The following is a 27837-nucleotide window of genomic DNA, read 5'->3' as shown; positions in this document are numbered from 1 at the left end:
TAGCATAACCCATTTTGCAGCTCTAAACAGAGCCTAACTATCTCCTTACTGGGACTAAAGAGAGTATACCAGGACAGCTGATATCAACTGCCTGTACGTCAGAGGCCGGTGGGAGGAGCTATGGGAGGACAGGCTCATTGTAATGGCTGGATTGGAATTCACGGAGCGGAGTCAACTGTGTGGTTTCCATACGTTTTATACCGTTCCATTAATTCCATTCCAGCCATTACAATTAGCCCATCCTCCTATAGCTCCTCCCACCAGCCTCCTCTGCTGTACATACAGGATGCAACAAACACATTGCTGTGGAGCACATTGTAAAATGATATTCAACCTTGAGCTGAGAGAAAAGGACAGGATTCATCCCTTTGCTCCTCAACTCTGCCCACACTTATTAACCAATCAGAATGAGCATTTGATTACAATAACTTCAATGTATTAATTAGACCAGGTAACACTGTGGAAAACATGATTTAAATTAATTGCATTCATTAGTTTAAATTGCCATATTTAGTCATACTTCAGTTTAAAAAGACAAAGCTACAGTACATCAAATAGAACATAACTCATGGGTGAACTACACGCTAATTATGTAACTTACCACACCTAGCTTCCACCTGCGCAACCAACTCGGTAGCAAACAATTAACATCAGGAACACCTAAACGTGTAGATAGTGCACTTTGTCCAAACCACACATCCACACGCATTTTTAGGCAATATTTAAATACATTTTAAAGACCCTTTAAAATGGTGATTAAGCCAGTCTAAGGCTGCCTCATCACAGAGACCCTAAGCGAGATTTGGTTGGGGGGGGGGGCAGCAACCTCACAGGCAAAACTATTTAGATAACTGCCGAGACTACCTTACCTAGCAATCTAAAAAATGTTAGCTGACATGGGCTAATTGAGTGACTGCCAATGAATGACATAATAAGTGGAACATTTCGAAATTGCAACTTGTGTATTCTAATTTCTAACTTTTAACAGTAAACTGAGACTGAATTCCTAAATATTTTTTTTACTTGGTGGGCCAAACCAAACACCTGCAGGCCCCAGTTTGGTCGACCCTGCTCTATGTGTTGTTTTGACAACCCTGTATTTAAAACAGGGTTCTGTGCTAATGCCAGCACAAATAGTGTGCCTGTCAAATTGAAAAGCCTTGAGTGCAGATTAAACCTACTCTTAAAAAGCATGCCCAATGGAGAATATCTATTGAAAGTGATTTTAAGTACGGAAATAGACTTAGTAAATAGACTGGATCCCCAAAACCAGCCATGTGTCTGAAATATGGGCTCAAACTCTAATTCTAATTTAGAACTAATTGATACTCAAATTACATTAAATATATGTAGTGCTGCACGGTTTGTACAAATGTGTCCAGGCTTCTAAAACAGCTGTGTAATTATGCATTCATGCTCTCAAAAGGAAGGCAGCATCTAAGAATGATGATTAGCATCGGAATAGAAGTGGGTGCTTCCCTCAGAAGGTTACTCCAAGGACGAGAACACTCAGGCTTTGGGGTGTTCAAATCAAATCAAATTGTATTTGTCAAATCAAATCAAATCTGGAACAGACATAGTTCACTAAAGCTTTTTCAAAAAGCTTTTTCAAACTGTTTACAGTGTTGGAGTAGTGAACTACATCTAGTTCAACTAGTAAGTTTAGTACAATTTGCAGTAGCTTGGTGGTGTTGAACTAAAATCAAATCTTTGTAGTGTTTTCAGTAGTTAATTACTTTTTGTTTTGCCATGTAGCGGTGTAGCTAACTAGCTAACTATCCCTATGTTTTGCAGCATACTGTATGTCTCAGACACACAGGTATACAAAATAAGTGTAAGTTACCTGGTAATGTAGAAAAGCACCAATACACTATTTTACTGGTTTCACTTGTACATATTTTTTTCGAGGGGAGCTCAAGTTTTCCTTCAGGGACAGTTCAAGTTCGCTCGGATTTGATTTGATTTATTCGTTATTTGACCTTTATTTAACTAGACAAGTCAGTTAAGAACAAATTCTTACTTATAATGATGGCCAACCAAAAGGCAAAAGGCCTCTTGCGGGACAGGGGCCTGAGATTAAAATAAATTAATTAATGCAATTTAATTATAGGACAAAACACACATCACAACAAGAGAGACAACACAACACTACATAAAGAGAGACATAAGACAACAACATAGCAAGGCAGCAACACATGACAACTCAGCATGGTAGCAACACAACATGACAACAACATGGTAGCAGCACAAAACATAGTACAAACATTACTGGGCACAGACAACAGCACAAAGGGCACGAAGGTAGAGACAACAATACATCACACAAAGCAGCCACAACTGAATGATGTCAGATCACTTGTGTGATTGAATCAATGCACTGGTCTGGTCAATAAATTATTTCTTGGGTGGAACCTAATTGGTGATTATCAGGGTTGTTCTCACTATCTTATTCCCCATCTGCTAGCTGAAACCACAGGCAGAAAGACAGTACTTTCAACTGGATGGTTGACAAACAGGCTGGGAGGTGTGAATGGCTGGTATGCCATCCTATTGTGTTACCTCCCTGTTTTTCGGCTCCACAGAATCAATTGAAACCAAGGGAGCAGCCTGTAAATGCACTGGTAAACAACCCTTAACGATTCTCATCTCATTCAACCATTGAGATTCAAGAGTTTCTACATGCATAGTAGAAAGAAAGTGGTGTTTTCATCGTGGATGTCTAGATTTAGTCAAAGTAGAAGTCTGAAGACTTTTCCAAGATGTTTTTTAAAACTATACCTATCAAACTGCTGTGTTTCTATACTTTCACAAAAGACAAGTAAGTTCTTTGCCCTATTTTGTTAACTGTTGTGAATCAACTGAAAAAGCTGGTTCCCCTCTGAGGTACCAGTTCAGAGGGGAAGATACACTGAGATAGTGTTGATTCTGAACATCTTGCATTGTTGATTTGACCAGTACTTGCCAGACAGTACAACCTGGATCCAGGGCTAGACGTAACATAGTAAATGTAAATCCAGGGTAGTACAAATCTTATGTTTCATATGGTATGTATTCATTTGTGGATGTCCATCATCCTTTTCTATGATATGTTAGACATAATTTGAATTATATGTTACAGATTGCAATTCTTACAATATGTTACGAATTCCAATTTGTTGTGGCTGGCTTTAGCTAGGTGGCTAAAATTAGGTTGAGGTTATGAGTTAGGTTAAAAGGTTAGGGGGAGGGTTGGCTAACATGCTAAGTAGTTGCAAAGTAGCTAAAAATGAGTAAGTAGTTGCAAAGTGGCTAATTAGATATAACGCTAAAGTTGTCTATGATGAGATTAAAAAACGCAACCTTTGAGTTGCTAGAGGTTCGGGTTACTCGCCTACCTATCCTCCCCAACCAACCACTCTACTTTCTTATTGCCTTAACCTTCTGTCTTATGTAACCAAACCAAACTTAACATACTGTTAACATCATGCTAAATGGAGCGTTTCGGATTTCCATTTACTATCTTACGTCTGGTCTATGAGACCATGTGGGTTAGTCAAAATACAAAGAAGAGATGTCCCAAATGGACATATACAGTCTGGTTCATATACAGTCAATGAACTAAGCAGACCAGACCCAGCTGCTATCACGTTGGTGCCTATAGGAGAGCCACCCCCTTAAGCAGACCGGAATTGTGACAATTGTTTTCAATGGTAGTAAGACATCTTCATTTATCCACCATCCTTGCTAATACTTCTACTAGATTAATGATATACACAATGGTGTATATACCATGTTACCTTTGGGACCCTGTCCTGCAGTCACCATTTTTTTACCATTTTTATTTTACATGAACGGATCAATTTCAAGTCACTGTGTACTGCAGCGCAATCTAGAAACAATTATAATGACATGCTCCGTTAACACAGTGCTACAGTGTCATCTAGTGGTCAGTATTAGCGTGCTGCATTCTGTATACCAAATGGATACATGTCCCACCGGGGACAGACATCAGTTCGACGTTTAGTTTTTATTTGCATTTGGTTGAGTTGTCAACTAACGTGAATTCCACGTGAAGTCAACAAAACATTTCACAATGTCATTGAATTTAGTTTCAAAGTTGGTTGAAAAAAAGACAAAATTCCCATATGTTGATAACTTTTTGAAAACCCAATTAGTTTTCCACGTTGATTACATCAAATCCAATTTTATTTGTCACATGCGCCAAATACAACAATTCTTAACAAATACTTACTTACAAGCCCTTAATCAACAATGCAGTTTTAAGAAAGTAAGAGTTAAGATTTTTTTTTTACTAAATAAACTAAAATAAACTATAAAATAACAATAACTAGGCTATATACTGCGAGTACCAGTACCAAGTCAATGTGTGGGTGTACAGGTTAGTTGACGTAATATGTACATGTAGGTAGGGGTAAAGTGACTATGCATAGATAATAGATAATAATCAGCGAGAAGCAGCAGCATAAACAAAGGGGGTGGGGTGGGGGGGGGGGTTAATGCAAATAGTCCGGGTAGCCATTTGATTAGCTGTCAGCAGTCTTATGGCTTGGGGGTAGAAGCTGTTCAGGAGCCTTTTGGACCTAGATTTGGCGCTCCAGTACCACTTGCCATGCGGTAGCAGAGAGAACAGTTTATGACTAGGGTTGCTGGAGTCTTTGGAAATGTTTAGGGCCTTCCTCTGACACAGCCTGGTATAGAGGTCCTGGATGGCAGGAAGCTTGGCCCCAGTGATGTACAGGGCCGTACGCACTACCCTCTGTAGCGCCTTGCGGTCGGAGGCCAAGCAGTTGCCATACCAAGTGGTGATGCAACCAGTCAAGTGCCCTCTTGATGGTGCAGCTGTAGAAACTTTTGAGGATCTGAGGACCCATGCCAAATCTTTTCAGTCTCCTGAGGGGGAATAGGCATTGTCATCCCCTCTTCACAACTGTCTTTCTGTGTTTGGACCATGATAGTTTGTTGGTGATGTGGACACCAAGGATCTTGAAGCTCTCAACCTGCTCCACTACAGCCCCGTCGATGAGAATGGGGGCGTGCTCGGCCCTCCTTTTCCTGTAGTCCACAATCATCTCCTTTGTCTTGATCATATTGAGGGAGAGGTTGCTGTCTTGGCACCACACTTTCAGGTCTCTGACCCCCTCCTTATAGGCTGTCTCATCATTGTCAGTGATCAGGTCTACCACCGTTATATACTTGGCAAACTTAATGATGGTGTTGGAGTCGTGCTAGGCCACGCAGTCATGGGTGAACAAGGAGTACAGGAGGGGACTAAGCACACACCCTTGAGGGGCCCCGTGTTGAGGATCAGCGTGGCAGATGTGTTGTTGCCTACCCTTACCACCGGGTGTCAGCCCGTCAGGAAGTCCAGGATCCAGTTGCGGAGGAAGGTGTTTAGTCCCAGGGTCCTTAGTGATGAGCTTTGAGGGCACTATGGTGTTGAACGCTGAGCTGTAGTCAATGAACAGCATTCTCATGTAGGTGGTCCTTTTGTCCAGGTGGGAAATGGCACTGTTGAGTGCAATAGAGATTGCATCTTCTGTGGATCTGTTGGGGCGGTATGCGAATTGGAGTGGGTCTAGGGTTTCTGGGATGATGGTGTTGATGTGAGCCATGACCAGCTTTTCAAAGCTCTTCATGACTACAATGCTACGGGTCAGTATTCATTTGGACAGGTTACCTTGGTGTTCTTGGGCACAGGGACTATGGTGGTCTGCTTGAAACATGTAGGTATTACATACTCAGCCACGGGTACTTGCTGCTTCAGTTTTTGCTTGTAAGCAGGAAGATATAATTATGGTCAGATTTGCCAAATGGAGGGCGAGGGAGAGATTTGTACGTGTCTTTCTGTGTGGACTAAGGGTGGTCTCAAGTTTTTTAATCTTTATATGTCATCATATTGATTTTTTGGGGATTGAAATGGGTTGGAAACAACGTTGATCCAACCATGTTTTGCCATGTGGTGTAGGTGGGCAAATAATCAATAGCCTCCTACTGATTCTACTTCAGAAAAGTATTATGGTCATCTAATTTCAATGCAATGGATGCATGGGTTGAGTGAAATAGGGTAAGGTGGGGGTAATAGCCCCCTTCTATGAACAATATCCAATTACTAACGCCATAAAAGCATTTGGTTAAAAAAACATTTTTAAATGGTATGTGGATGATGGTCATGCTTAGCCAAACAAATAAGTGTATTTTTTTGTTTTTGATATTTAATGAAATATATTTTATAAATGTGTATAAATAAAGTTAAAATGGGAATACAATGTCAGATATTTTGTATTTAGACAACTTTATTTATACACTGTGCTTCATCTAATAGCACAACCAAATGACCTGAGGCCTCATGTGTAGGCCCAAATCTGTGCTAAACCATGTATGGGATCATTTCCCCACAAAGTGTGAGATTTATCAGATTTATCAATGGCTGTGTTTGGGAGCATCAAGATGACTGCAGGCAACTGCCGACGGACTGATCTACAAATCACCCTGCATCATAAATAAGTACTCATTATTATTTGTAGATCAGTCAGTCATAAATTATCCATGCTACATCACGGTTTTGAGGCTCTCGAACATGGCATGTATGAACGTTTGCTTGAGAGTGTGCTTTATGCACAGCCATGGCCATGCTCACACACAGTGCCAAGTGGTGGAATAAGGGAACTGCTTGTCCTTCGTTGAATGGGGAAAATACTGCCTATGTTGAAAATGTGTGAAATTTTGAGTGTAATAAAAAAAAATCGATTTCATTGTATTTACGTTGTGAATTCATGCAACACCTGTTTGCACGCTATATCATTTGATCAGATCAGTGCATTTGTTACGATAATAATATATATCAAGTAATGTCATTTGTTTAATTAGAGGCACTTGGGAAAGTGAAAACATTGTTGAAATATTATAAAAGACATAATGGGAAATCAAATGAGAGATGGCTGATCTTGCCCTGTTTGAAGATTTGGCACACACTGCATTTCGCAGAGAGCGTGTTTTCAGGAACAGGTGGGACTTCAGACACCATATCCAAAAAACAATCTTATAGGATTTTTGCAAGGATTGAAGACCTACTTTAAAAATGCAAACGTGTGCCATTCCGGTGCACATCGAAGTGCTATCCATCCTCGGGTTTTTGGCAACTGGCACGTTTCAGCAGGAGTTTGTCAATGGGCATCTCACAGTCCTCAATAAGCCAATGTTTTGGATGATGCAATCATCAACAAAACGAGCAGTAATACATACAATACATACAATTTCCATGCCATGATGCCATCAATGGGTTCCCAAATAAGAACGGAGCAATAGACGCACCCATATCACCATAAAATAACCATCCCAAAATGATTTCAACAATATGAACACGAAAAGCTTCCACTCTACATATGTAGGTGATATGTGATGCACAAAAGACTCTGCTGAATGCGGTGGCCAGATGGAACGCACAACTTGTTCATTCTACCATTTGCATACTGGCATACAGTTGAGCAGAAACATTTTTGGGAAGATTTTTTAGCAGGATCTGGAAAAGAAATCAGCCTTTTGAAAAAGCGTTTCATTCAATTCTACTTGATTTATATGATAGAAGACATTAGCAGAATATGTCTTAATACCACACAAATGGACAAATGCAGACAACTGTGCATCTATCTCCCTATTCAGGTAGCTTACCATTTTTGAACTTGACTTTTTTTTCCCATATTTATATTCATTTGTTTTATTATTATTATTGTTATTGTATATCATTGTTATTATTGTAGGCCTATTTATTCGTCTAAACCAGTACTTTAAATATGCAAAACTTGTTTTGTTTCATTCTGTTTTTAATTGTGATAGGTTATTAGTAGGTCTTTTGTAAAATATACATAATTAGCCTATTGCTGTCATTTGTTGGGTAGGGTAGGCACTAGCCTTTCTTGGTAATTGCTGCAATATTGCCGGTTAAAAACTTTTATGTAGTTTTAAACCAGTTCGCAAGTGTTTTGTTTTATTCTGTTGCGCCATAACGTTGTGTTTGCCACAACATACCATACCAGTCAAAAGTTTGGACACACCCTAATAAGGGGTTTCCCTTATTTTTACTATTTCTACATTGTAGAATAACAGTGAAGACATCAAAACTATGAAATAACACATATGGAATCATGTAGTAACCAAAAAAGTGTTAAAAGAAATCAATATTTAATATTTTACAAAGTAGCCACCCTTTGCCTTGAAGACAGCTTTGCACACTCTTGGCATTCTCTCAACCAGCTTCACCTGGAATGCTTTTCCAACAGTCTTGAAGGACTTCCCACATATGCTTAGCACTTGTTGGCTGCTTTTCCTTCACTCTGCAGTCCAACTCATCCCATACCATCTCAATAGGGTTGAGGTTGGGTGATTGTGGAGGCCAGGTCATCTGATGCAACACTCCATCACTCTCCTTCTTGGTCAAATAGCCCTTACACAGGCTGGAGGTGTGTTGGATCAATGTTCTGTTGAAAAACAAATTATAGTCCCACTAAGCGCCAACCAGATGGGACGGCGTATCGCTGCAGAATGCTGTGGTAGCCATGCTGGTTAAGTGTGCCTTGAATTCTAAATAAATCACAGACAGTGTCACCAGCAAAGCACCCACACACCATCACAACCTGATTATCCTCATAAAATGTATACACTTTAGCCTATTATTCGGAGGGCCTATGATATGAAGGCAGCGATCACCGGCGCTCCAACTACAACTTTATCTTGGCCAGGTCGCAATTGTAAATGAGAACTTGTTCTCTCTCAACTTGCCTACCTGGTTAAATAAAGGTGAAATAAATAAATAAATAAAAACTAAAATAAAAATAAAAATAAAAAAATCTGGCAGTTGAATTTGAGGTGAGGAAGAATGTTTTATGGCTACCAGAGTTACTCCTATAACCTAATAATACAATTATTGTCTTTACTTTTACAAATCTGATCGAAATTAACAAAAATTTGCCTCTTTCTGTATTCCCACATCTGTATAGCAGAGGCAGTAGCCTATCTGACAAGGATAAAGAAATGCATGTTGGTGTCGTAGCATGCTGCCGACACACACATATCTCTCTCTCCCTCTCTGGATAGGCCTAAACTTCTCTTCCTTTATATATAGATTTTTTTAGATGCTTTTTTTGACGGAACATGGGTGGAGCATTGCAGCGATGAGTCTCTCCAACAGCACTCTGGAGAGGTGTGCTGGGAATGGACAAGCAACATATTTTGCGCCCCTGCCTTTGACAAAGTGGGCCCTGCTTATCACAGGGTGGCATCTGCGCTCACCTATGCCACTGGTTGAGAGAAATGTACATTGTTTTTGGCAGGGGCGCAACTTTGGTTTTAGAAGTGGGGGTGGCATAACCTGGTGGGGGTGGTCTGGGGGTCCTTCCTCAGAATATTTTTGGGCATCTAAAAGCTAATTTCCCCCCACTTCTACACAATCTAATATGACCCTTTTGGATTCATTTTGGGGGTCACTTATATTGTAAATAAGAATAAAATATGTTTCTAAACACTTCTACATGAATGTGGATGCTACCATGATTAGGGACAATCCTGAATGAATCATGAATAAAGATGAGTGAGAAAGTTAGACGCACAAATATAATACCCCCCAAAAATGCTAACCTCCCCTGTTGTTGTAATGGTGAGAGGTTAGCATGTCGAGGGTATCATATTTGTGCGTCTAACTTTATCACTCATCATTATTCACGATTCATTCAGGATTATCCGTAATCATGGTAGCATCCATCCATGGCTGACTAAATACTTTTTTGCCCCACTGTATATATACAGTATATATATTTTTTTTTTTCAATGTATCTAGGCAAGTCAGTTCATAGTCATTGCTTTATTTGAATTCCAAATTTCAATTCCAAGTATAGAGCCAAAAGAGGAAAAAAATGCTTCCCTGTCCCAATAATTACAGAGGGCACTGTAATTCATATCATAAGCCTAATAGTACAGTAGAGCTCTTTTTACTTACACACAATATCACTGGATCGCCCGGTCCTGCCCATAGGAGTCCACTGTCCTGCAACGCCCCAAACCAACACACCCCCCACTCAGCTTCAGGATCTTAGTGAAGCATTCATAAATTGGCCAAGGTCAGAGTGACAACCAACAGTACGGCAGACCCCCAGGGCCAGGACTGAGCAGACCAGCAGCTAGGGATTGCCTAAATAAGTATCTCCTCTGACGTAGGCATGTTTTTAATAGACTCTTTTGTCGTACCGTATTCCATATAGGTCATCCAGAGCTTATGAAAGTTGCACAGTATACCCGTAATCTTGTACAAAATCAAATAGAATGATACATAACGTGACATTTCTGCTATTCATTGTGATAAAAGGTTGGATAACCAACCTTCCAGTTAATGGCAATGCATTTCTTAGCCTCTATAAATGCTAGGTTACACAGTTTCTTCTGATAACAGTCTCCTGTATCAACATTTCCAAGCAATCAAAAAGTGGGAGAAGAGAGTAAGTAGACATGCAGAGATAAAAGAACCAGAATTCAGCCAGCCTTCACAAGAGCATAACATATGCAAATATGTCCCCTTTTGTGTTTTACACCTTAAACTTCAGGCAGAGGAATAACATTTCTGAGTGTATGATATTCAGTTTCACTGGCATATAGTACATTCTATGGATGGTCTTAAACTGCAGGAATCTATGTCTGAGAGTATATGATCATGACTGGGCATTCTAACATATCTGTATCTATTCAACATCATTAATAGTGTCTCCTAGGACTTCCTCACATGTTTTGTGTCAATGGGAAAATCCTCTATCAACCCTTGATAAAGTTTAGAAATAAGCTTTATGGGTTTGTAGGCTCTTGTCACGTTCGTCGTAACAATGGGACCAAGGCACAGCGTGATAAGCATACATTCTTCTTTTAATGAAGGAAAAACACTAAACAAACTAACAAAAACAAACTGAACATGCCGCTATATAACACGAGCGCTGACAGGCAACTACACAGACAATAACCCACAAAACCAAAATGGAAAATGGCAACCTAAATAGGATCCCCAATCAGAGACAACGATAAACAGCTGCCTCTGATTGGGAACCATTTCAGGCAACCATAGACCGACATTTCCCTAGACATACCAAAACCCCATAGATATACAAAAACCCTAGACAAGAAACACACATACCACCCTCGTCACACCCTGACCTAACCAAAATAATAAATACAACAAAGATAACTAAGGTCACGGCATGACAGTACCCCCCCCCCCCCCAAAGGTGCGGACTCCCGGCCGCAAACCTAAACCTATATGGGAGGGTCTGGGTGGGCATCTAACCTCGGTGGCGGCTCTCGACGCCCCCCCTTCTTTACACTGAGTCTGCTCTTGTGGCACAGACCTGAGGATCATCTTCGGAGGCTCTGGACTGCGGATCCTCGCCGTAGGCCCTGGGCTGGGGACCCTTGCTGCGTGGAGCATTGCCTGAGACCCCGGACCGTCGCCGGAGACTGTCGCCGGACACTCTGGACTGCCGAGGCACACTGTAGGCCTGGTGCGTGGTGCCGGCACTGGTGGTACCGGGCTGGTGACACGCACCTCAGGGCGAGTGCGAGGAGCAGGAACAGGACGTACTGGACTGTGGAGGCGCACTTGAGGGAGAGTGCGAGGAGTTGGCACAGGACGCACTGGGTCTTGAAGGTACACTGGAGACCTGGTGTGTATAGCCGGCATCAATTGTTCCGGAACTTTAACACACGTTTCAGGACGAGTACGGAGAGCTGACTCAGGTGGCACCAAACTGACAACACGTTATTTTATTCCAAATCCGTGCTTCCTCCACCAACTCAACAACTCCCCCATTTCTCGCTCATCCGAATCCTCCTTCTCCCAGACTGGCTCTGGTTTACTCCTTGGCTCCGCCGACTGCTCCATGTACCCCCCAAAACATTTTCTTGGGGTTTCTGTGGTTGCCTTGACTCCTCGTATCATCGCCTTTCCTCCTGTGCCATCCACCTGCTTCCATGGCAGGGTCTTGTCCCCTGCCATTACCCCCTCCCAGGTCGAGGATGTCCTCCACTCATCTTTCTCCACGTTCGTCGTAACGATGGGACAAAGGCACAGCGTGATAAGCATACATTCTTCTTTTAATTAAGGAAAAACACTAAACAAAGAAACAAAAGTGACGCTATATACCACGAGTGCTGACAGGCAACTACACATAGCCAATAAAACATGACAGGCAACTACACATAGACAATTACCCACAAAACCAAAATTGAAAATGGCAACCTAAATAGGATCCCCAATCAGAGACAACAATAAATAGCTACCTCTGATTGGGAACCAATTCAGGCCACCATAGACCTACATTTACCTAGACATACCAAATCCCCATTGATAAACAAAAACCCTAGACAAGCCAAAAACACACATACCACCCTCATCACACCCTGACCTAACCAAAATAATAAAGAAAACAAAGATAACTAAGGTCAGGGCGTGACAGCTCTCTTAAAATAGTTTCAAACTTGGGAGCTTCTGGCTTGTCCAGTGTGTCTGCACCGAGATAATAGTGTTGTATCTGCAAAAGTTCACCTCAGCGCTGTCACGGACTCTGCAAAAGTTCACCTCAGCGCTGTCACAAACTCTGCAAAAGTTCACCTCAGCACTGTTACAGATTCTTCCCTGGTTGTCTGACCCCGTGAGACTTCTGTTGTCATCTGATCCTGCTCAGATGAGGCATGACAAAGAATTACCTTGGTGTACATTTATACCTTAAATTATCCAAGAATAGAATCAATGGTTCAATAATTGACATGAACATTATTCCCAGATCCCAGACTCTAGCCTACCCTATCAACTCAATATGGAACTTTGTATCCATTCATTGATTGTTATAGTATACTAGAAAATTCACCTGTTCTGTAGACTGGTCTTCCCTGGCTGTCTGAGCCTGCTGGGACACCTGTCACCATCTGATCCCGCTAAGACATGATGAGCATAGTGTTGTGAACTGACTGTACACCATGGCAGCGTAGCCTGTAGAGCTGTTTATACAGTGTAAGTGTGAAAAGTAGTGAATTAACTAGGGAAACTGACAGATCAATAACATTACATTGCTATACTGACTGTAATAAAAACTCACATTGTGCTGTCAAAAAACATCCAAATATAGGTCTTCAATCGTTTGGCCGCTGGTTTCATAATTTGATTCGGGTCTAGTGGGATTGAGGCAAAAATAATAGCTGAAGTTAGTGAGCTAGCTAACTAACTAACGTTAGCCAACTCTTGGCTAGCTCTAAGGGTACATCAACTGGCGAAAACCAGACAAGTTCATTTATTTCTGTTGAAACAGGACAAAAAGGCTACAAAACATTCCCATACACACGACAGCTGTTAGATACTGCTACCTGACAGATAGCTAGGGGCTAGAGCTGAACTGGCTGTGTGGTAGCTACTAGCTAGCTAGCGAGTTAATTTAAAGGTTAAGGGTTCATTTCAGACAGAACTGAACAGTCGAGAGGGACTGAAACATTATGTAACATTAAATGTTAGTTATACTACTAACTCAGCACTGGGAATAAATAAAAACATTTATGTTAGGTCAAAACAGCAGTTACCTTGCCATCACAGAATGTGGAGGGGGGGAGGGGTCATTTGGGTGGGACAAAAATGCTATTTGGTCGGGGGACTTTACTTGGCTCAAGGTGCTCTAGCGACTCCCTGTGGCGAGCTGGTTGACCCCGGTCACCAGTTGAACAGTGTTTCCTCCAACACATTGGTGAGGCTGGCTTCCGGGGTGAGCTGTCACGGTTAGGCCGAGGACACCTAACTTCAACCTTTGCCTCTCCCGAGCCTGTTGGGGCGTTGCAGCGATGAGAAAAAGGTGTGTTAAAAATATGTTTTTTGGGCAGAATTATGTGATGTTTTTTGTTTTGTTGGAGGTGCGTCTTAGTCAGTTTAGCTCTGAAAATGTTACCCTCTTCTATCTGTCGCCATAGGCGGCCGCCTAATCCTGCCTAATGAGCAGGCCGGCCTTGCTCATGTTAGCGAACCAATATAGAGCTTGAAGAATCACTTTATCTCAGACGATCTAATCTCAGAGCGACGATCAGCTTCTAGTATCACAGTAGTGTCTCTTCCCTGACAGGGAGGCTATTGTGACCAGCATAGAGGCACTCGGTGGAAGAGACTCCAGCACAGAGCTGCGACTGGTCCCAGTTTAACCACTCCTGGTACTCCTGGTGTGCTGCAAGATTATGAATATAGGAAGATGCTGAGGAACTGCTGCTCCAATATAAATCCCTGATCAGGCTATTCAGTAGTGTAATGACGTTGGCTACCTTGAGTCTCTTGGTTAGGAAACCTCTCTGGCAGGGTCCAATTGTTATGGAGCTGGAGACCTACCATTACTATGGACACAGCATGAGCGACCCCGGGGTTAGGTGTGATGTGATCTCTGACCTCTGACCCCTGAACCTGTTACCATCACCTGACCCCTGGTCTCTCTCCACCCCCTCACTCCTCCCCACACCTCCTCTCCTCTCCTCTCCTCTCCTCTTCTCCTCTCCTCTCTCTCTCTCCTCCCTTAATCTGTTCTGTTTTAGCCTTACCCACCTCTTTGTGTTGCCTCTCTCCCTCACTCCCTATGTTAGTCTGTCTAGACACCCCTCAGTGTAGTGCGTTTTTTGGGGGGGAATGCATCCCAATACTCTAGCACCCCTTCCTTTCCAGGGCTATGTGTCTCTCTATCTCATAAGCCAAGGGCTGGAGCTGAACCCTGCTAATCAGGTCAAACCCCCTTTTTTTTACTTCCTGTAGCTACACTCTTAGAAAAAAAGGTATATCTAGAACCTAAAAGAGTTCTTAAGCTGTCCCCATAGGAGAACCCTTTGAATAACCCTATTTGGTTCCAGGTTGAATCCTTTACACAGAGGGTTCTGCATGACACCCAAAAAGGTTCTACCTGGAACAAAAAAAGGTTATCCTATGGGGACAGCCAAAGAACCAGCGTACCCCTAAGGAGGTCCAGGAAGTGCACAGTAAGAGTGACCCCATCATCACTATGCTGAAGGAATACATGCTGTCCAATAACATGGTTTCTTTGGAGGAGATCAAGGTACACACACACTCACACTCACACACACACACATGTACACACACACACACACACACAAAAGTATAAATCATTTCAAATTATTTATATTAAGCAAATTCGACGGTACAATTTTGTTTTATATTTATTTACGGATAGCCAGGGGCACACTCCAACATAACTGCTGGGGGCGGCAGGGTAGCCTAGTGGTTATAGCGTTGGACTAGCAACTGGAAGCCTGCAAGTTCAAACCCCGAGCTGACAAGGTACAAATCTGTCATTCTGCCCCTGAACAGGCAGTTAACCCACTGTTCCTAGTCCGTCATTGAAAAAAAGAACTTGTTCTTAACTGACTTGCCTGGTTAAATAAAGGTCAAATTAAAAAAAATAAACTTACAAACAAAGCATTTGTGTTTACTGAGTCTGCCAGATCAGAGGCAGTATCAATGACCAGGGAAGTGTGTGAATTGGACCATTTTCCTGTCCTGCTAGCATTCAAAATGTAACAAGTACCTTTTGGGTGTCCGGGAAAATGTAAAAAGTACATTATTTTCTTTAGGAATGTAGTGAAGTAAAAGTAAAAGTTTGTCAGAAATATAAATAGTAAAGTACAGATTCCCCCCCAAAATGACTTAAGTATTACTTTAAAGTATTTTTACTTAATTACTTATTAATTAAGTATTAATAGTATTACTACTTAATTACACCTCTGCCAAGCTTGCACACCCTATAGCTCTCCAGGATCAGGGTTGGCCCCTCTTGGTTTGGGGAGTGTCTGGGGGGTCTGGGTTAAACCAAGTATGTCTCTCTGTTTTTAAGGTGTATGACTGTGTGTATGTATTATGTTCCTCTGACCCAGATCCTATAGTAGCACTCGTTGCAAGTCATAACGTCATCAACGTCATTTGGGGCTCCTGGGTGGCACAGCAGTCTAAGGTACTGCATCTCAGTGCTAGTAGGAGTCACTACAGACCCTGGTTCAATCCAAGGCTGTACCACAACCAGTCGTGATAGGGGGTTCCATAGGGCGGCGCACACTTGGCCCAGCATCACCCTGGTTAGGGGAGGGTTTGGCCGGGGTAGGCTATCATTGTATGTAATAAGAATTTGTTCTAGTTAAATAAAGGTTAAATAAAAAATGAGTAACGTCAATGTTCTATTTCTCTCTTCTCCTCTAATCCATGACATAGACTGACCAGGTTAATCAGCTGAAAGCTATGATCCTTATTGGTGTCACTTGCTAAATACACTTCAATCAGTGTAGATGAAGGGGAGGAGACAGGTTAAAGAAGGATTTTTAAACCTTGAGACAATTGAGACCTGGATTGTGTATGTGTGCCATTGAAAGGGTAAATGGGCAAGGCAAAATATGTAAGTGCCTTTGAACGGGGTATGGTAGTAGGAGCCAGTTTCCCGGGTGTATCAAGAATGGTCCTCCACCCAAAGGACATCCAGACAACGTTACACAACATTGGAGTCAACATGGGCCAGCATCCCTGTGTGTCAAGCCCTGACCTTAGTTATTTTTGTTTACTTTATTATTTTGGTTAGGTCAGGGTGTGATGAGGGTGGTATGTGTGTTTCGTCTTATCTAGGGTTTTTATATATCTATGGGGTTTTGGTATTGTCTAGGTAAATGTAGGTCTATGGTGGCCTGAATTGGTTCCCAATCAGAGGCAGCTGTTTATTGTTGTGTAGTCTATGTGTAGTTGCCTGTCAGCACTCGTGTCTTATAGCGGCAAGGTCGTTTTGTTTAGTGGTCTTCGTGTAATAAAAGAAGAATGTATTCTTATCACGCTGTGCCTTGGTCTCCTCGTTATGACGACTGTGGAACGTTTTCGACACCTTGTAGAGTTCATGCCCAGACAAATTGAGCATGTGTTTTAAGATTGTGAAGTTTCTAGCTTAGCTGAAGACACCAGAGTTATTGTCTCTCACTTTGCCAGAAATTCATACACACACACACAGTCTAAGTTTAGTTTACTTGTGTCAGTGTTAGACTGTTATGTTTTCAACTCTAAATGGTTATTCAATAAACATTAGTAATGTTAACTGGGTCATTTACTATTTTTACGGTCTAATATGTTTGTTGTAGGTAATGCAATATGATTTTGAGGTGTTGGACAAGAGTAAATGTGAAGTTTGTTCGTGCTATTAAAAAATGCTAAATGCTCATTCTGATAAATAGTTTTCCATCATGTGCCATCCAGACATTCACGCTTAGTATTTTTTTAAATCATGCAATTCCTATCATATATAAAGCGTTCCTTTAAAACGAGTGCTTTTTTGACATGGTTAATCTTGAAGTATTCTTGAAATAAACAGTGCGGAAACTAACCAATGGCAAGCACCAATTGGCGTTTCCTGATATCAAGAAATGCCGACATCAAGAAACGCCCCAAATTGCGGTCTGCAATTACACCATACTGGATGTGTGTGACCTAAAATAATAGCCACATTTCTGCTGCCTCTCTTTCCCCTTACAACATGTAGGTTCCCCACAGACAAAGCCCTTGACCTCTTCATCTTTTTAAGAGTACGCATATTATAACCATTTCAAAAAGTAAAATGTGTTTCCGATGACATAAAATAAGTTTTCTATGATTGTTTTGGAATTAGTGTCACAAAAAAAGTAGACGGATAATGGTTGTTTGCCTAAATGTTTGCCTAAATCCAATCTCATCCACTAGATAGCAGCAAAGACCATCTGCTTGTTCCTCTTAACTCTTGGCAGTAGTTTGGGTTGTTCTATGACTGTACCACTGTTACATAATTAGTTACTATGGGAGTAAGGAAGGATCAGGTACTGATGAACCTGGAAGCAAGGAGACCGTCAACTAAGGCATTTACAATTCTTGCATGTAGCCAACAACGGCTTTTATTAACCAAAACAGCAGTTGACTACCCCTTGAGAATATCCTCAATTTTGTTGTGCTTGTCTCCCACATTAGTGACCTAATTCCAGATCCGAGTTTCAATTCTTTGAAATCACGTGGTGGGGGCAGTGTGCTGAGATATTGTACCTCTGTGGGGCGCAACTCCCTAACTACTGTTAATCCTTAATTCAACACACTCAAAAGGACTTTCCAGTAGACCACATTAAAAAATGTTTGTAACGGGACAGGAAACTGCATCTCATCTTGTAAAATGATGAATTAATAAGGGCCAGTAAAATGTGCTGTCCTCGGGGTAATCTAGGGGATTCACAACAAGGCAACGGGAGTTTACCTGACTCCCACCAACCATGTAATACTAAATTCTGTCATCTCAGGAGGTGGAAAAGGCTGGTGTCAAATCCATAATAACACACAATACCACTGTGTCTTAGTCAGAAATCATGACAATCAAAATACTGTAGCTGGATAACACACTAGGTCCACTATATCATGTGATATCATGGTATCATAAATTGTAAAACCTTTTCAGTAATCCTACTTAATGAAATGGACTTTGGCAAATGAGGCTGATGCAGGTACAACAAATTCAGTAATGGTCCAGTCTAGTTTAACACAGGGCACCCGTAAGTGTTATTCTTACATGAACTCTGGCCAAACAAGAAGAGATCTTAGATCATCTGCCTATTTTAGATTGGTTTGGTGTGCAACACTTCCTCTGTGTCTGCAAACTGGTTTCTCTAGTTTCACATTGCAGTTGACTTCTGCTGTTTGTTGATCACCATCAGCGTGTTTGATATCCTTGACTGTGTCAGGTCACCGTGGTGACTCACCATCAACATGGGTTACCTAAGGTGAGGCTAATAATGAGGCTAGGAAGTTGTGCTTCATTTGCTAAGACTATTCTCAAATATCTAACACCAAACCAAGTCTGTGTAATGAATTCTAATGCAGCCTTTTGTTTATTATAATCAGATAAGGTGTCCTTGTTGAACAGCGATATTGTGTATAACAGCTTCAATAGAAGTCACAAGACCCAGGGCTTGGCTTGTTTTGCTTGGTGAAGTCTATTAAAGTGAAAGTGAAAGCAAAGGCAGAAGGGACTTTTTCCCAACGTGATGATCGTTGCACCGGTGCACCTTGTGCTGGGGGCAATTAAAGGCCACTCTAAAATGTGCCGTTTTGTCACACAACACAATGCCACAGATTGAGGGAGTGTGCAATTGACATGCTGACTGCAGAAATGTCCACCAGAGCTGTTGCCAGATAATTGAATGTTAATTTCTCTACCATAAACCGCCTTCAACGTCGTTTTAGAGAATTTGGTAGTATGTCCAACCGGCCTACTTAAAGGTTGAGACCGAGTCTGCGTCTCTCACATGGGTAGGCAGACCATTCCATAAAAATGGAGCTCTATAGGAGAACGCCCTGCCTCCAGCTGTTTGCTTAGAAATTCTAGGGACAATTAGGAGGCCTGCATCTTGTGACCGTAGCGTACGTGTAGGTATGTACGGCAGGACCAAATCGGAAAGATAGGTAGGAGCAAGCCCATGTAATGCTTTGTAGGTTAGCAGTAAAACCTTGAAATCAACCCTTGCCTTAAGAGGAAGCCAGTGTAGGGAGGTTAGCAATGGACTAATATGATCAAATGTTTTGGTTCTAGACATTCACGCTTAGTACTGTATAAACAAATGATGCAATTCCTATCATATGTAAAGCATTCCTTTAAAACAAGTGTTTTTTGGACATTGTAAATCCGGGAAGTCTCCTCGAAATAAGCAGTGTGGGGCAATGTGAAAACTGACCAATGGCAGGTATCAATGGACTGACCAATGGGTGTTTCCTGATATCAAGGAAAGCCGACATCAAGAAACGCCCCCAAATTGCAGTCTGCAATTACACCATACTGAATGTGTGTGACCTAATATATTAGCCACATCTGTGCTGCCTCTCACCACCTGTGGCTTCCCCACAGACCACAAAGCCCTTGTGTGTAACCTTAATTTAACTAGGCAAGTCAGTTAGGAACAAATTCTTATTTACAATGACAGCCTACACCAGCCAATTTACAGCCTACAGGGACACTGGGGCAATTGTGTGCCACCTTATGGGACTCCAAATCCCAGCCGGTTGTGATCCAGCCTGAATTTGAACCAGGGTGTCTGTAGTGACCCCTCAAGCACTGAGATGCAGTGCCTTAGACCGCTGTGCCACTCGGGAGCCCATTTGACCTCTTCATATTTTTAAGTGTAACCACAATATATATTTATTTTTTTAAGTTTAATGTGTTTCCCATGACATAAAATATTTTCTATGATTGTTTCGGAATTAGTGTCAAGAAAAAGTAGCTGAATGTTGCCAATAATGTGGTTGTTTGCCTAAATCCAATCTCATCCACCAGAAAGCAGAAAATACAATATATTTGTTCCTCTTAACTCCTGGCATTCGTTTTGGGTGTTCTTTGATTGGACTGCTATTACATAATCAGTTACTATGGGAGTAAGGAAGGATCAGATTCTGATGAGCCTGGAAGTAAGGAAACTAAGGAATCTTCTGAAGCGGAACAATTCTTGCATGTAGCCAATTCCATCTTTTATTAGCCGAAACAGCAGTTGACTATCCCTTGAGAGTTTCCTCAAGTTTGAAATTGTGCCAGTTCTCTCCTATTCTTGTCTCCCACATTAGTGACCTAATTCCAGATCCGAGTTTCAATTCTTTGAAATCACGTGGTGGGGGCAGTGTGCTGAGATATTGTACCTCTGTGGGGCGCAACTCCCTAACTACTGTAATCCTTAATTCAACACACTCAAAAGGACTTTCCAGTAGACCACATTCACATTTTTTTGTAACGGGACAGGAAACTGCATGTCGTCTTGTAAGATGATGAACCAATAAGGGCCAATAAAATGTGCTGTCTTCAGGGTAATCTAGGGGATTCACAACAAGACAACGGGAGTTTACCTGACACCCCCCAAGCATGTAATACTAAGTTCTGTGGTGTCAGGAGAAGGCTGGTATAAATCCTTAATAATGCACGATACCACTGTATCTTAGTCAGAAATCAGGACAATCAAAATACCATAGCTGGATACCACACTAGGTCCACTATATCATGTGATATCATGGTGATATTATACATTGGAGGCCCTTTTCAGTGATCTTACTTACTGAAATAGACTATGGGAAATGAGGCTGCTGCAGCTCCAACAAATTCAGTAATGGTCCAGTCTAGACTATCTAGTTTCCTATAGCTTTAACAAACAGGAAGACATCTTAGATCATCTGCCTATTTTGGTTTGGTGTGTGACACATCCTCTGTGGCTGCAAACTGGCTTCTCTAGTTTTACATGCAGTGGACTTCTGCTGTTTGTTTACCACAATCAGCATGTTTGATATCATCTTCGGTGTCAGGTCACCGTGGTGACTCACTATCAACATGGGTTACCTAAGGTGAGGCTGATGATGAGGCTTGGAAGTTGTGCTTCATTTGCTAAGACTATTCTCAAATATCTAACACCAAACCAAGTCTGTGTAATGAAATCTAATGCAGCCTTTTGTTTATTACGATCAGATAAGGTGTCCTTGTTGAACAGCAATAGTGTGTATCAAAGCCTCAATAGCAGTCACAAGACCCAGGGCTTGGCATGGTTTTGTTTGGTGAAGTGGTTTTACTAAAGTGAAAGCAAAGGCAGAAGGTACTTTCCAACATGATGCGATCAATAAATTATATATACACTAGATGACGGTTGTGGGGCGCTGTGTTGAAGCCACCGTGCCTCCATTTTGGCACTCCCCCATCGTTGTAAGAAATATTTTGCAAGCTATAGTTTATAAAGCTTTTACCACATTTATTATATTACAGACAACTTTAGTGATACTTTTAAATTATATTAATTGAGCTAATGATAAAAGTAAAAAGTATTTAAAAAATGTCCTTAAAGTATCATTTTTAAAGATGACTAATGTTACTGTCCCCACTAGAACAAAACAAATACTTAAATACATGTAATTTTGTACTTGAAACATCGAACTGAAATACTGTAGAATTCCATCCATTACTATGGACTGCTCTTACTGGGGAGTGCCAATATGGCCGACCGGTGACTACAAAGCCTGTCAATGGCCAATACATAGCATCAGCAATCCAGAATGTATATACAGTGCATTTGGAAACTATTCAGACTCCTTGACTTTTTCCACATTTTGTTACGTTTGAGTCTTATTCTAAAATGGATTAAATAAAACAAATTCTCATCAATCTACACACAATACCCCATAATGACAAAATAAAAACTGTTTTTTATCATTTTTGCCTTATTTACTTAAGTTTTCAGACCCTTTGCTATGAGACTCGAAATTGAGCTCAGGTGCATCCTGTTTCCATTGACCATCCTTGAGATGTTTCTACAACTTGATTGGAGTCCACCTGTGGTAAATTCAATTGAGTGGACATGATTTGGAAAGGCACACACCTGTCTATAAGGTCCCACAGTTGACAGTGCATGTCAAAGCAAAAACCAAGCCATGAGGTCGAAGGAATTGTCCGTAGAGCTCTGAGACGGGATTGTGTCAAGGCACAGATCTGGGGAAGGGTACCAAAACATTTGTGCAGCATTGAAGCTCCCCAAGAACACAGTGGCCTCCATCATTCTTAAATGGAAGAAATTTTGAACCACCAAGATTTCTCCTAGAGCTGGCAATCGGGGGAGAAGGGCCTTGGTCAGGGAGGTAACCAAGAACCTGATGGTCACTCTGACAGAGCTCCAAGGTTCCTCTGTGGAGATGGGAGAAACTTCCAGAAGGACAACCATCTCTGCACCAATAAGGTCTTCCTGGTAGAGTGGCCAGATGGAAGCCACTCCTCAGTATAAGGCACATGACAGCCTCATTGGAGTGTTCCAAAAGGCACCTAAAGGACTCAGACCATGAGAAACAAGATTCTGAAGGTCTGAATACCTACAGTGAAGCGTGGTGCCAGCATCATGCTGTGTGGATGTTTTTCAGAGGCAGGGAGACCAGTCAGGGTCGAGGGAAAGATGAACGGAGCAAAGTACAGAGAGATCCCTGATAAAAACCTGCTCCAGATCGCTCAGGACCTCAGACTGGGGTGAAGGTTCACCTTCCAACAGGACAACTACCCTAAGCACACAGCCAAGACAACGCAGGAGTGGCTTCGGAACAAGTCTCTGAATGACCTTGAGTGGCCCAGCCAGAGCCCGGACTTGAACCTGATCAAACATCTCTGGAGAGACATGAAAATAGCTGTGCAGCGACGCTCCTCATCCAACCTGACAGAGCTTGAGAGGATCTGCAGAGACAAATGGGAGAAACTCCCCAAATACAGGTGTGCCAAGCTTGTAGCGTCTTACCCAAGAAGACTCAAGACTGTAATCGCTGCCAAAGGTGCTTCAACAAAGTACTGAGTAAAGGGTCTGAATACTTATGTAAATGTGATATTTCCGTTTTTTATACATTTGCAAACATTTCTGAAAACCTGTTTTTGCTTTGTCATTATGGATAGTGTGTGTAGATTAATGGGGGGACGGGACGACAACTTAATCAATTTTAGAATAAGGCTGTAACGTAAGAAAAAAAGTCAAGGGGTCGGAATACTTTCCAAATGCACTGTACATCATTGGGTGTGATTGCAAGCCAACTGATTCGGCATGGAGTGGTTACACAATTGCAGCTTCACCCATGTCAGATACAGATCAACTGATTGTCGGCCAGTTTGTGATGCTAGAAGGTCTTGAGATGAGATGGCTGCTGGTATTTCCCCTTTGTGCTCCCCCTCCCTCTCTGTAGGCAGTAGGTAGGTGCATTGTTGTTAATGAGTCACCAACCTAAAGGGGCAGGAGAGGAGAGGATACTGTATATAAACCCAGGCACTTCTTATCAAAACTTTGATTGATTAAGTCAATGATTTGGATGACTAGATGATGTATGTCTGCACCAGTGCTGCAGATGCACAAACAGAAAAGGTGAGCAGAAGACTCACAAGACACTGACCAAGTGAATACTTCAAAACACCTGCAAGATAAATGCACAAAGTGTTTTCCCTGATCAGTGTTAAGGATTCTAAAAAAAGGAAATGCTCAATATTTGTATGCGACTCGACCGCGGCCATTTCGCAGTGATGTGTACCAGTCGCAGATCTGGTCATAAAATGGTTGCCAGTATCACCTAAGGTCTATATCGATAGGTTAATGTTCCCCGGTAGGGGGAGGTGGAGTACTGATGTCTTGTGGCTTTAGCAGTGGTGCAGCCAGGCAGACTGCCAAAAACATAGACAAAGAACAAGGGACGGGCCTCCAGGGACTTTCTGTGTAGTAAAATAAGAAACATTAATCCCGTACCATAATATAATGTGGACCGGACCCGCCTCTAACTCTTGCGTGCCGTAAATTAGATTTGGTTGCCTCCAAAGCCATGTATTTAGAGACTAGGGCCCATAGATATAGAATGGTATGTATCTATGTTTGAAGTTTCTACATTATGATGCATATGTCACTGAATGTTTAGAATAAGAACAATATATATATATTTTTAAAGCTAACCCAACTCTCTAAACACTTGACTCTGGTTGCCTCTGTCATGGAAAAATCTTCCCAGCATGAAATAGTATATATTTATTTTGTGTTTATTTATTTTTATTCTAAAATTTCAAATGACAATACAATAACAAAAATAGCAGGACATCACTACACGTACATTTTCTCTGAAAAGAAAATTCACCCAGCGTGGAATAGTTCCAAATCGTCACCCAGCGTGGAATAGTTCCAAATCGTCACCCAGCGTGGAATAGTTCCAAATCGTCACCCAGCGTGGAATAGTTCCAAATCGTCACCCAGCGTGGAATAGTTGTGACGTCACAATCAGAACACAATCAGAACAATCAGAACGATCAGAACGATCGGGAACTATTCAGATATTTTCTTTTCACATTGTCCTTTTCAGAATGGTTCCAGCATCAATGGTGGATGCGTAACCAGTTGCGTAACTAGGCCAGCACAGTTCAGCTCGGCTCAGCTTGGTTTGGTTTAGCTCAGTGGTATGAAAAGGTTATTATAGACCTCTTGGGGAACAGAAATGTCATGTCAGCCCTGTTTTTTTTCTCCAAATACCTGTGAGATCTAACGAGAGTTTATTGTAAAACACATTAGAAAGTTCTGTGGCAGGAGAAAATAAATTCTAAATGTGAACTTATATTTGAAAGACAATTTTAAAGATTTTATTTTGTTCAATATTTGAAATAAAATAATTGTCTTATACTCATAACCACATTGTTTAAAAAAAATACTATGACAGTTCTCTAAAAAAAGTATTTTATTGAAGACAGTGACTGCCATTTAATGTTGCCCAAGAGAAGGTCACGGCTCCATGATACTTATTATTTTACATACTTATTTGACTATGTGTGATGTATTGATGTGATACAGTGCAAATAACAAAGACAGAGTCAAGCACACACCCACGCACGCACACTCGCACACACACACACACACACACACGCACGCACACTCGCACACACACACACACACCCACGCACGCACACTCGCACACACACACGCACGCACACTCGCACACACACACACACACACACACACACACACACACACACACACACACACACGCGCGCGCACACACACACACACACACACACACACACACACACACACACACACACACACACACACACACACACACACATTACAAACCAGGTAATAAGCTCAGACTTACTGTTGACTGTTCCCCCAGAGTAACCATCTCTGTGTGTAGCATGAAATATGGCCCTCTGTGCCAAATCATAGGCTTCTGGAACAGACAAGTCATATTGGGAGCCACTGTCCATCATACCATAGTTACCAGACCCAGTGGTGAGCATGTCTCCCCAGTCTCAGACCATTGTCATCAACGTAATACAGCCCAGGACCCTGCTATCATAATAACAATAATAATAATCATGAATGTCTATTAGTAGCAGGCTGACAATACAATTTCAACTAATGAGTGTTTGTTAATTACCCACTAAAAGAGCAAACTTCGTAGTCAAGCCGTATACAAAACAAACCCATCTGACCGATGATATTACTGAATACTGACATTATCAAATGATTGACCATATCATTGATCACTTGTTAATAAAAGACTAGACTAGACAATCTATTCTAACAGTGAGACACACAAACCAAGCAACCCGAAGGGCCTAACTTTAACTTGCCTACTTGTCACAGCCACATATCATTGTGCCCATGGAGAGTCCCATCCCTCTGTAGTTGACCACCATGTTGGCAAGGAGCGTAGAGGCAGCAGATACTGAGATCCTCTCTTAGTTCCTCAGCTTGTAGATCCTTAAATTAAATGGGGGTTGGGGGAGAATTGAAAAATATAGGATGGGGAAAGATATATACATCGTCTAATATGGCATCAAGATAAACACATTTACAGGAGGAGTTGGATATTCAGCTCATTCGTCCCTTGGTATGCATAGAGTAACTATAGGCCTACACAGAGATCTGAATATACAGGGATTTGAAACTATCTACCGTCTCTACCGCTGCCCCATCAATCTAAATAAGAGTGTAGCTCACCCTGTGAGTCTTCAAGTCAACAATGAGTTATTTTGAAAGCTGCCATGAGGAATGTGTGTGACCTAAGATAATAGCCACATCGGTACTGCCTCGCTTTCCTCTCTTCACCTGTGGCTTCCTGTCATTTCCCCACAGACCACAAAGCCCTCGACGTCGTCACCATTTCAAAATGTGAAATGTGTTTTCTATGAAATACAATGTGTTCTCTATGAAATACAATGTGTTCTCTATTAAATAAAATGGGGTTTCTATGATTATTTTAGAATTTGTGTCACAAAAAGTGACCAAATTTGGCTAATAATGTGGTTGTTTGCCTAACAGCAAAGGCCATCTATTAGTGCCTTATAACCATTGTTTTCTGGAAAATGTCTAAGTGGGATTCTTGAGATGTTACGACTCTGAAGTCACCCCATTGAAGTTGAATTTGAAAAGGGGTAAGGTAAGAGTTAAGGTAGGGTTAGGTAAGGGTCTTGGTTAAGGTTTAGGGTAAGGGTAGGGGTTAAGGTTAGGATTAGAGTTTATGGTAGGGACATCCCAAGGGCATCAGTAACCATGATTTTATACCTTAATGCTCTTAACTCCTTGCAGTAGTTTTGGGAGCTCCCAGCTATGATTTGACTGCCAATACATAATCAGTTACTAGGCAAACTAGGAAGGATCAGGTTCTGATGAGCCAGTAAGTAAGGAAACCGCCAACTACGGAAACTTCTGAAGCCAAACCATTCTTGCATGTAGCCAACACAGCAGTTGACTATCCCTTGTGATTGTCCTCCATTTTGTTATTGTGCCAGTTCCCTCCACTTCTCGTGACCTAATTCCAGATCTGAGTTTAAATTATTTGAAATCATGTGGTGGGGGCAGTGTGCTGAGATATTATACGCCTGTGGGGTGCAAACCAATATTTCATATATACACTAGATGACTGATAGGGGCGAGAAGTGTTGAAGCCGCCGTGCCTCCATCTTGGCATTCTCCCACTAGCGTAAAAAAGATTATTTTGGAAGCTATAGAAATGAATGTATTAATGTTTACATTTATTTTTGCCACATGCATTCTATTACAGACGCCTTCATGCATACTTTTAAATGATATTATATGAGCTAAACATAAAAAATGACAAAATATATATATTTTTTAAGTATAATTTTTAGGAATTACGAATGTTACTGTCCCTACCGCAACAAAAATACTTAAATACATGTTATTTTGTCCTTGAAACATTTAATTGAAATATTGTAGAATTTCATTCATTCCTGTGGAGCATGGTTTCCCAAACTC

The 27837-nt window shown here is 41.5% G+C and overlaps 1 pseudogene; it reads right to left on the bottom strand.

Annotated features, from left to right (window-relative positions):
* Positions 1 to 11348: 11348 nt before the first annotated feature.
* Positions 11349 to 26684, bottom strand: LOC115128775 (proteasome subunit beta type-8-like; annotated as a pseudogene).
* Positions 26685 to 27837: the final 1153 nt, after the last annotated feature.

This window comes from Oncorhynchus nerka, linkage group LG4 (genome assembly GCF_034236695.1).
Source record: "Oncorhynchus nerka isolate Pitt River linkage group LG4, Oner_Uvic_2.0, whole genome shotgun sequence".
NCBI classification, from domain to species: domain Eukaryota; kingdom Metazoa; phylum Chordata; class Actinopteri; order Salmoniformes; family Salmonidae; genus Oncorhynchus; species Oncorhynchus nerka.
The sequence above is the reverse complement of the archived record's forward strand: the minus strand, read 5'-3'. Positions and strand labels throughout refer to the sequence as shown.